Source organism: Sminthopsis crassicaudata, chromosome 1 (genome assembly GCF_048593235.1).
Source record: "Sminthopsis crassicaudata isolate SCR6 chromosome 1, ASM4859323v1, whole genome shotgun sequence".
Lineage (NCBI taxonomy): Eukaryota > Metazoa > Chordata > Mammalia > Dasyuromorphia > Dasyuridae > Sminthopsis > Sminthopsis crassicaudata.
This window is the reverse complement of record NC_133617.1, coordinates 103811383-103820731: the sequence shown is the minus strand read 5'-3', so window position 1 is coordinate 103820731 and position 9349 is coordinate 103811383. Positions and strand designations below refer to the sequence as shown.

Genomic DNA, 9349 nt, shown 5'->3' with positions numbered 1-9349 from the left:
TGAATTCCAAGTACTTTTGTGACTGAATCCTTTATGACTCTTTACAAAAATATTTTTCAAGTGAATGTTTGCTGTTGTATAGAGAGAGGATCGTGTATTATTTATTAAATATATAATAAAATATGATATTAGGTGAAATATCAGTTTACAATGAACCTTTCCAATGTGAATGATAGGCAGCTGTATAAAGTACATTAGGGGAAACATTGGGAAATGAAATTTCAATTAAAGGTGAGAGCCAGTGTGTGAAAAGATTCAAATGCCAGATTAGGGAGCTTATATTTTATCCTGGAAGTAGTAGGGAGCCACTGATGATTTTTGAGCAGAGGAATAGTCATAAAGGCAAATGATATTTCAACCAAAGGTGGCAGTCAGATTGTTAAAGGGTTTAAATGCCAGATTAAGGAGTTTATATTTTATCCTGGAAGCAACAGGGAGCCATTAATGATTTTTGAGCAGAGGGATAGTTATAAGGACAAAGAGTTCCTTGAGAAGATTTATATGGCATCTCTGCGAAGGAACATTGAAAAGAGAAGAGATTAGTAATAGGGAGAATAATTAGGAATTTATTATAATAGGTTAAGTGATTGGTGACAGTCCTGAACTATAATGATGGCTGTGTAAAGATACAGAGGTGAAAGGAAAAATGAATGACAGAACTATGCAAATGACATTGAGGATAGGAAAAGTATCTTTTATATCTATCTTGTCCCTCCACCCTCATCTTTTTGAACTAGATGTGCAGTTTCATCATACAGAAAGCTCCTGTTGAGGAACTTTCCTTATTATTGCATATCAGTGTTCTGTCTGCAACTTATACTCTTAAGGGTATTAAAAGATTAAATGACTTTCCCAGGACCATATAACCAATATGTATCAGAAGGAAGACATGGGCCCAGGCCTTTCAGATCTTGAGACCAGCTCTTTATCAACTAGATCACACAGCCTTATAACTGACACAGCATTGAAATCATCATAGAAGCCTATTACATCATTGTTTAATCAGTGTATGTTGAAATGAATGAGTGAATTGAATAGAAGTTTCTAATTGCATAAATCAGGGTTAAATGACATATATTCCCTGAAGTACAGATATGGAACATAGAAAGGGATCCCAGAAATCATTTGTTTTGATCTCCACATGTTTAATAAATCTTGTTGAACTGAATGGAAATACAAATCTTGCCTATAATATCATTGGTCATTGATAAACTAGTCTAAAGACTTCCAGTGATGAGGTACACTTCCTTTCTTTCCTTCTTCTTAAGCAGCTCATTTGATTTTCACAGTTTTACAATGAATCTAAAACTGCCTCTTTGCAACTACCACCTGTTACTCCTGGTTCCATCCACTAGGGCCAAATACAGGACAAACTTTTAAATACTTGAAGCCCTATGGGGAAATATTTTGTGTGTGTGTGTGTGTGTGACTCCAAATATCTTAATAAGAATTCTCTTCAAGGCATTTAAAGTACCAGTTTGAGGTTAAGCTCTATTGGAGAGAGGGAATACAAAACACAGGTAGCCACAGAGCTGAAGAATTTTCTTGATTTTGGGCAGGATCTGAGAATCCACTGTTTTCTGGTCTGATTTGCCCTGCTCTGTATACTTTTTCTACTTCATAAAGTAAGCATCAGTAAAATTTGGAATATTTACAAGGTTAACTCTGATAGAGGTGGAATGGACAAATTTCTGATGGGTCCTTTGCAGAAAAACATGATTGATGATCAGAGTTCCAGTCACCAGTAGCAAGCCATTTCAGGAAAACCATGGTGACCAATGAGCATGATCAGCAGTGTGCCCAGGGTGACACTAGCTGGGAAGCCTTCTCACACACTGGCTGAATGGATTTTTGACATGACTTAGCAGCTTTCTAGGCACATCTTCAGTAGGATAATACTCAGGTATTTTGCGAATCTTTTACCATGAGTTTCCTCCATTATTATCATCATCAATTGGCTTTGAGATAATAGCAGGCCCCTTCTCTCTCTTTTTCCTTTCATTCTAGATATTTGGTGCAGTATATTTCTTCTTGTATATTGCTTGCTGGAAATACATTGTAGACCTGGTGTGTTACTTAATGTTAAATGTCTGAGGTAAAATTTGAACTCAGGTTCTCTTCAGGTTGTCCTGACTACAGAGCTGACACCCTAGTCCACTGAACTGTCTAGCTGCCCCTCATCCTATTTTTTTTTTTTTTTTTTGCTGAGACAATTGGGGTTAAGTGACTTGCCCAGGGTCACACAGCTAGGACATGATAAGTGTCTGAGGCCAGATTTGAACTCAGGAGCTCCTGACTTCAGGGCTGATGCTCCATCCTCTGCACCACTAGCTGCCCTCTTCATCCTATTTTAAGGCAACTGGTACATTTCTGCTTGTTTTCTGCCCCAGTCCCCAATTTAAAAATCCTTTCAATTAAAAAAAATAAAAGTATTCACCCCACTAAATTTAAATCAGCATTTTTTTGTACTTTATGCAAAAATCTAGGAATATAAAGGTGAATTTAACACAAAACTAACTCTCAAAGAGCTTGCAATCTATTTATGTCAAGAATACAAATAATTATGGAACAGATGAAGTATAGAGGAGAGATCAAGGCAAAGTGCTATTGGAAACATGAGGAGTAACAGAGAACTTTCATAATGTATGTACTGAAAGGTTTCATAGAAGAGGTAGCACCTAATTTGGGCCTCAGAAGGAAGGAATTTGAAATTTGGGGTGGGGTGGAAGGCTACATTATTGGTATATGAGGCATCATAATACAACTGGGGAAAAAGTTGGAATCATATTGTGGAAAGCATTGAATAAAGTGGTTAGGAGTTTGTTACACCTTATTTAGCTCACAATGAAGAGCCATTAAAGGTTTTTTTTTGGATATGGGATTGCTACAATAATAATGAAATTAAGAATTCTTTGAGCAGCAATGTAGACAATGGATTGTGGAGATGAGAAATTTCAGACAATAAAATCAGCTAAGAGCTTATTTTATGAGAAGTAATGGGAGCTTGGAGTAGGGTTGTTGTAGGGAAAATGGAAGTAGTTAGAAACTACAGAATTTGGCAACTGGACATGAGAGTTAAAAAAAAGAGATAAAAGCAAATGATCCCAAGGTTATGTCTTGGTAACTAGGAGGGTGGTGGTGCCATTAAAAGCAATGAAAAAGTAAGGATGAAGAACAAATTTGAAATGGCAAATAATGAGCTATTTTATATGTGGTGAGTTTCACGTACTATTTCCTGATGGCATTTCCAGTAAGTAGGAGTAACTGGTAATGTCTGCTAAGGTAGAATGGGAAAGTCATAGGAATGAGAATCAAAAATACTGGCTTCTAAAAATAGAAAAAAATTCATATTTCCATAGTACTTTGGAATTCACAGAATTATTTGGTTTTTTTGTCACAACAACCATAAGAGACATGTAGTGCAAGTGTTAACATTCAGATTTTGTGGACAAGGAAACCACACCTCAAGAGAGATTGCACAATTTGGTTAGTCACTTAACTACTCAGTCTTTGAACTGAAGCTAGAGCCCACATCTTATTTCCAGACTCCCTGCCTCAAAACTCTCCATTCTCCATTTTCCTCTACATATTCCTAAAGCAAAGACCTCATCTTGCTATTCATGGTTCTCCACAAACATCATTGCTTCCCTATTGCCTCCCTATTTACAAAGTCCTCGGTTAGGCACTTGCCTAGTATAGACTGGCTCTAGCCTACATGATTCCCTTTTGATACACTCCATAAGCCATTCAGACTGATTTTCTTGCTATTTCCCAAATACGGCATTCCTTCTCCCATCTCCACCTCTTCACAACAGTTGATTTTCATACTCGAAATGCATTTTTTTCTTATTGCACACCCTAGAATCTATTGATTTTTTTCAAAGCTCAGCTCATACAGGATTTCCTACATGAGTTCTTTCCTGATTCTTCTACCTATTAGAACTTTCTTCTCCCCAGTGCCCCAAATTACCTAGTATTTATTTTGTATATAATCTATTTATTGTTACTTTTATCCAAGATGTCTCTTCATAGACTGTATTTTGCATATGTTTGTGTATATACATGTAGTTTCCCCTACTAGAGAAGTGCTATTGTTTCATTTTTGTCTTTGAATTACCATTGACAATCATAGTATCTGACACTTAATAACCACTAAATGAATTCATGTTGATTGACATATTGAACAATCTCATGAGGCATTCAATGCAAGCATTATTCTTTTTCTATAGATGAGGATGTGGAAGATAAAAGACATGAACTGGCTTGTCCACAATCACAGAGCTTATGGATGTTGAAGCTAGATTTGCACCCAGGTCTTCTGACTTCTAGTTTAGTATATTTTCTATCAGGTCTTAAATCGTATATCAAATTAGAAACTAAATAGAATATTCAATGAGTGAGAAAAGAATATTTGGCAGATGAGAAAAGACAAGTAAAAGAGCTACTAGAAGCACTCAGTTGGAAAATTTAGTGTTTTGTGTCTCAAGGTGCACGAGAACTATCTAATAAACTTAATGAGCCAAGCAATTGGTTTTGAACAGTCACAGACGATGAGTACAAAATGGTAGCAATTTTTGAGAAGGAGAAAAAGAAATATGGGTAATTACCATGCAATAAATCTAGCTATATGGCAAAATCTTATCCAGTGCAGAGTAGGAGAAAAAGAGAAGACCTAGATCAGTGAATGCTTTTCTAGGTATTAAATTGCCTACTGAAATGAGCAATCATTGTTATCATCAACATTATCAACACTAATTGACCAACCAAGCAACCAATCAATCAGCAAGTATTTATCAAGTGCTTAATATAGTCTAGGCATTGTGCTAAGTGCTAGATATTCATAGTCCAAACTGACACAATTCCTACTCTCAAGTGGTTTATATTCTATCATGGAAAACTACTTATAAATATATTTACAATAAACATGAATTAAATATGAGTTTATTTCAATGCCACTGGAAGTGTCAGGAAGAATCCCATGTAGGAGATAGTGTTTGAGTTAATAATTATCCTTCAATACTTCCAAGATACATAATTTCATTGTTTTGGAGTTTTCCTTTACGGAAATAGAATTGTAGCCTTCCTATGACTTGGTAGGGAGATGAATTTTGTGTATTTCTATCAACAAAAACTCATCAACTGGTGACCAAGACCCTAGTGATAATTCTTTAAATGGCAAGGAGATTTAATGTGGTATTTTCAAATTTGATTTTTAAAAAATATTTTGATAACTATCTTGAGGACACTTAGCAAAGAAGGAATGGAACAAAAGACCTGTAAAAGACTTCCCAGAAGCAGTCATTTAGCAGATTTAGTGGCTTAATTTCAGTTGGCTTCATTTATATTCCTATATATTTTACTTTATGAATCAAAAACACTATTCTGAAAAGAGATACATAGGTTATATCAAACAATCACTCAATCAACAAACATTTATTTTTAAAAGTTATACTTTAACATACATTTTCTAACATTTTGAGATTCAAATTTTTTCCCTCTCTCCATTCTTCTCCACACATTGAGAAAGATAAGAAATATATGTTATAAATAAGAGGTAATTGAAAACATATTAGTTTGCTGCAAAAATAAAATTAAAACAAGGGAAAAATCTTTGCATTCAGAGTTCATCAATTCTTTCTCTGGAGTTGGACAGTATTTTTCACATCATTTTGGGTGATTGTATTGATTAGAGTAGCTAAAGTTATTTACAGTTGATTAGTATTATAATATTGCTTTAATAGGGGTTCATTAAATATCTATTTATGTGTCAGGCACTGTATTAAGTGACTAGGATACAAAGAAAGGCAAAAAACAGTTCCTTCTCTCCAGTATCTCACTATCCATAAAAGGGATCTATGACACATTAAAACAACAACAACAACAACAACAACAACAACAACAACAACAACAACAACAACAACAACAAACAGTTCAGCATCTCTGTTCCATACTCCTTAGCTCTCAGCTTTTCCTTTTTATAATGGGCACTCAGATTACTGTAGGATCTATATTGGAAAAGTTTGTAACTTGGCCAGAATGACGAGAATGATGAGAATGACATGGAAACTCAAATGGAAGGATAATAAATACTTTGTAAATCTGAACTCTTTTATATTTATAAATTGTTTTAAGATTTACAAAGTATTTTCCCCACGCACAAAGATACTGATACCCTATTGTGGGAGTGTCTTGTTCACTATTGAACAGGAGGAAACTAGTATAGCTGGGCCACTTAGACTCATGTTTTTGCCTCTTGGTTATTTCCAACTTGTGGAAAATTTAGGACTATTGAGTCTGCCTAATCTTGTATTAAGTTGTATGCAATCATAGGATTACAGAATTAGATCTGCAAGAGACTCCATAGGCCAAAAAGTCCTGTGCTATTATTTTACATATAAGGAAACTGAGGCACAAAGAAATGATGTGACTTATCCAAAGTCACATAGGTAATAAATATTAGAAGCAATCAGTGTCTTGGGATTCAGAGGCAATGGGTTTCATATTTAAAACCTCTGTTACTTTGAACAAGCCACTTATGTTATAGGTGCTGAGGCAGCAGAAAAGAGTATTTTAAAAATAATTAGAAGTTCTCTAGAAAGAATATTATATCATAAAAAAAGAAAAAAGGCTCACATGTGGAAAAATGTTTATGGCAGCCCTTTTTGTAGTGGTAAGAAACTGGAGACTGAATGGATGCTCATCAGTTGAAGAATGGCTGAATAAGTTATAGTATATGTATGTTATGGAATATTATTGTTCTATAATAAATGATCAGCAGGATGATTTCGGAGAGATCTAGAGAGATTTACATGAACTGATACTGAGGGAAGTGAGCAGAGCCAGGAGTACATTGTACACATCAGCAGCAAGATTATATGATTATCAATTCTGATAGATGTGGCTCTTTTAAACAGCAAGGTGATTCAGATCAGTTCCAGTGCTTTCGTGATGGAGAGAGCCATCTGCATCCAGAGAGAGAATTGTGGAGACTGAATGTGGATCACAGCATAGTATTTTCACTTTTTTGTTATTGTTTGCTTGCATTTTATTTCCTTTCTAATTTTTTCTTTTTGATTTGATTTTTTTTTGTGCAACATGATATTTGTAGGAATATGTATAGAAGAATTGAATGTTTAACATATATTGCATTGCTTGCTATCTAGGGGAGGAGTTGAAGGGAGGGAGAAAAAATTTGGAACACAAGGTTTTGCAGGAGTGAATGTTGAAAATTATGTGTTTGTTTTGAAAATAAAAATCTTTAAAAAAAAAAAGAAAGAAAGATAACCATGAAAGGACATATAAGAGCCTAGCTCAGTTAAACTTAAAAACACGAGAAATGGTCATAGCCTGATCACTGGGCCTCAGTTTCTTTATTTGTAAGTGAGGGGGTGAACTTCACCTTTGAGGTCTTTATCTATAACCCTTCAGAATTGGTGCTTTTTCCACCTTACCCTGCTACTTCCTTGAGGTGCAGCTCACTAGGGCAGAGAGAGGACACTTAAAAAACCACATGATCTTCTTGTTCTTGCCAGAGAAAGCTCTTCAACTGGTACATGTTTTCAAAAGGGCAGTTTTCTTAGTGTCACTGTCTCTTTTCTGGCTAACAAATATCCACATGCTCCCTGGGGAGATCATGAGGAATGACTAACCACTGCTGCTTGCATTATACTTAAAATTGTCTTGTGAACATAATAGAAAAAGTTAGAATATATATGATCCTCTAAAGTTTACTTTGCAATTAACCTATTAAAATGTGACCTCAGATATACATCAACTGAGTGACCCTTGCCAAGTCTTTTAACTCCTGCCTCAGTTTCGTCAACTGAAAAATGAGGATAATAGCATGACCTACCTTCCAAGGTTGTGAGAATCAGATGAAATAATATTGCAAAGCTCCTGGCACCTGTCCTTCAGTTATTTTGTTTTAATATTTTTATTTATAAAATAATTTCTTATATTTGTTTTAAAAACTTTCTGTTTCAAATTCTCATCTTTTCTCCCCCTCCCTCCCAATTGAGAAGGCATATGTGAAGTGATGCAAAACATTTCCATGAAAGTCAGTTGTTCAGTTGTTACAGTTGTATCTGATTCTGTGATTGTATTTGCTGTTTTCTTGGCAAGGATATTGGAGTGGTTTGCCATTTTCTTCTCCAGTTCAGTTTAAAGTTGAGAAAACTGAGGCAAACAAGGTTAATTTATTTGTCCAGGATCACACAACTAGAAAATGTTTGAGGCCAGGATTTGAAATCAGGAAAATGAATCTTTTTTTGATTCCAGAACTGGTATTTTATCCACTGGACCACCTAGATGCCTAAGAAGGCACATAGTAAGCATTTAATAATGTTTTTTTTTCTTTACTTCTTGACACAAAGGACTGTGTCATCTAGCTATCTTACATGAACTGATCCCAGTGAAGAAGACCTTATCTATAGGTATTTATTAATCATGTCTTTGATCATGATGCAGACAATTCTGCAGAAAAAACATCTGGCAATTTTAGTGGATTTTAAGCTCCATAAGAAGCAGAAGTATCTGATGGCAGTCCCAAAAGATATTTGATTCTAAGCATCATGAGAAGAGACATATTATCCAGGACTAAGTAGATAATAGTCCTCCTATGCTCTGTCTCAGTAAGACTACTTCTGGACTATTATATTCCATGTGGGGCACCATATTTTAGGAAGGATATTGATTAGCTGATAAGTGTCAGAGAAGACCATTTGGGATGATGAAAGACTTTAAATTCAAGTCATATGATGATTGGTTAGAGGAGGTGGTGATGTTTATTAGTCTAGAGAAGGTGCTAGGTGGGAGGAATGATAGCTGTGTTTAAATATATGATGACCTGTCACCTGGAAGATGGATTAAACTTGTTCTATTAAACTCCACAGGGAAAAACTGTGAGTAGCAGGCTTTATGTCACATAAAATCAAAATCAAATATCTTCCTATGTGTAAAACTGTAGTGGGCTGTTCTTTAGAGATTTGGGGAGTCTTAGGGGGTTTCCCTTTATGAGGCACTTTGGGCTCAGGATCAATGACCATGATTAAATATGTTGTAAAGAGGATCTTTTTTTAGATTCTGAGATTCTATGATTCTAACAAATGATTGTTGTACTGAATCTTTATTAAATTACAAAGTTCAACCCAATAAACAGGTCTGGAGTAGAGGACTGGTCTTAGAACCAAGATTTGGGATTGAGTCCTGGCCACCACCCATACTGGCTGTGGGACTATCAGCAAGTTCTTTTGTGCTATGGCCTTGGGCAATTCTCTAAGACTGAATTTTGATGAGGAGGAGTGCTTGTTTGTGTTAGCAAGATGGTACCTGTGAAAGGGTTCAACTCACT

At 35.4% G+C, this 9349-nt stretch overlaps 1 pseudogene; it reads right to left on the bottom strand.

Annotated features, from left to right (window-relative positions):
- Positions 1–1484: 1484 nt before the first annotated feature.
- LOC141549061 (large ribosomal subunit protein eL6 pseudogene) lies at positions 1485–2066 on the bottom strand (annotated as a pseudogene).
- Positions 2067–9349: the final 7283 nt, after the last annotated feature.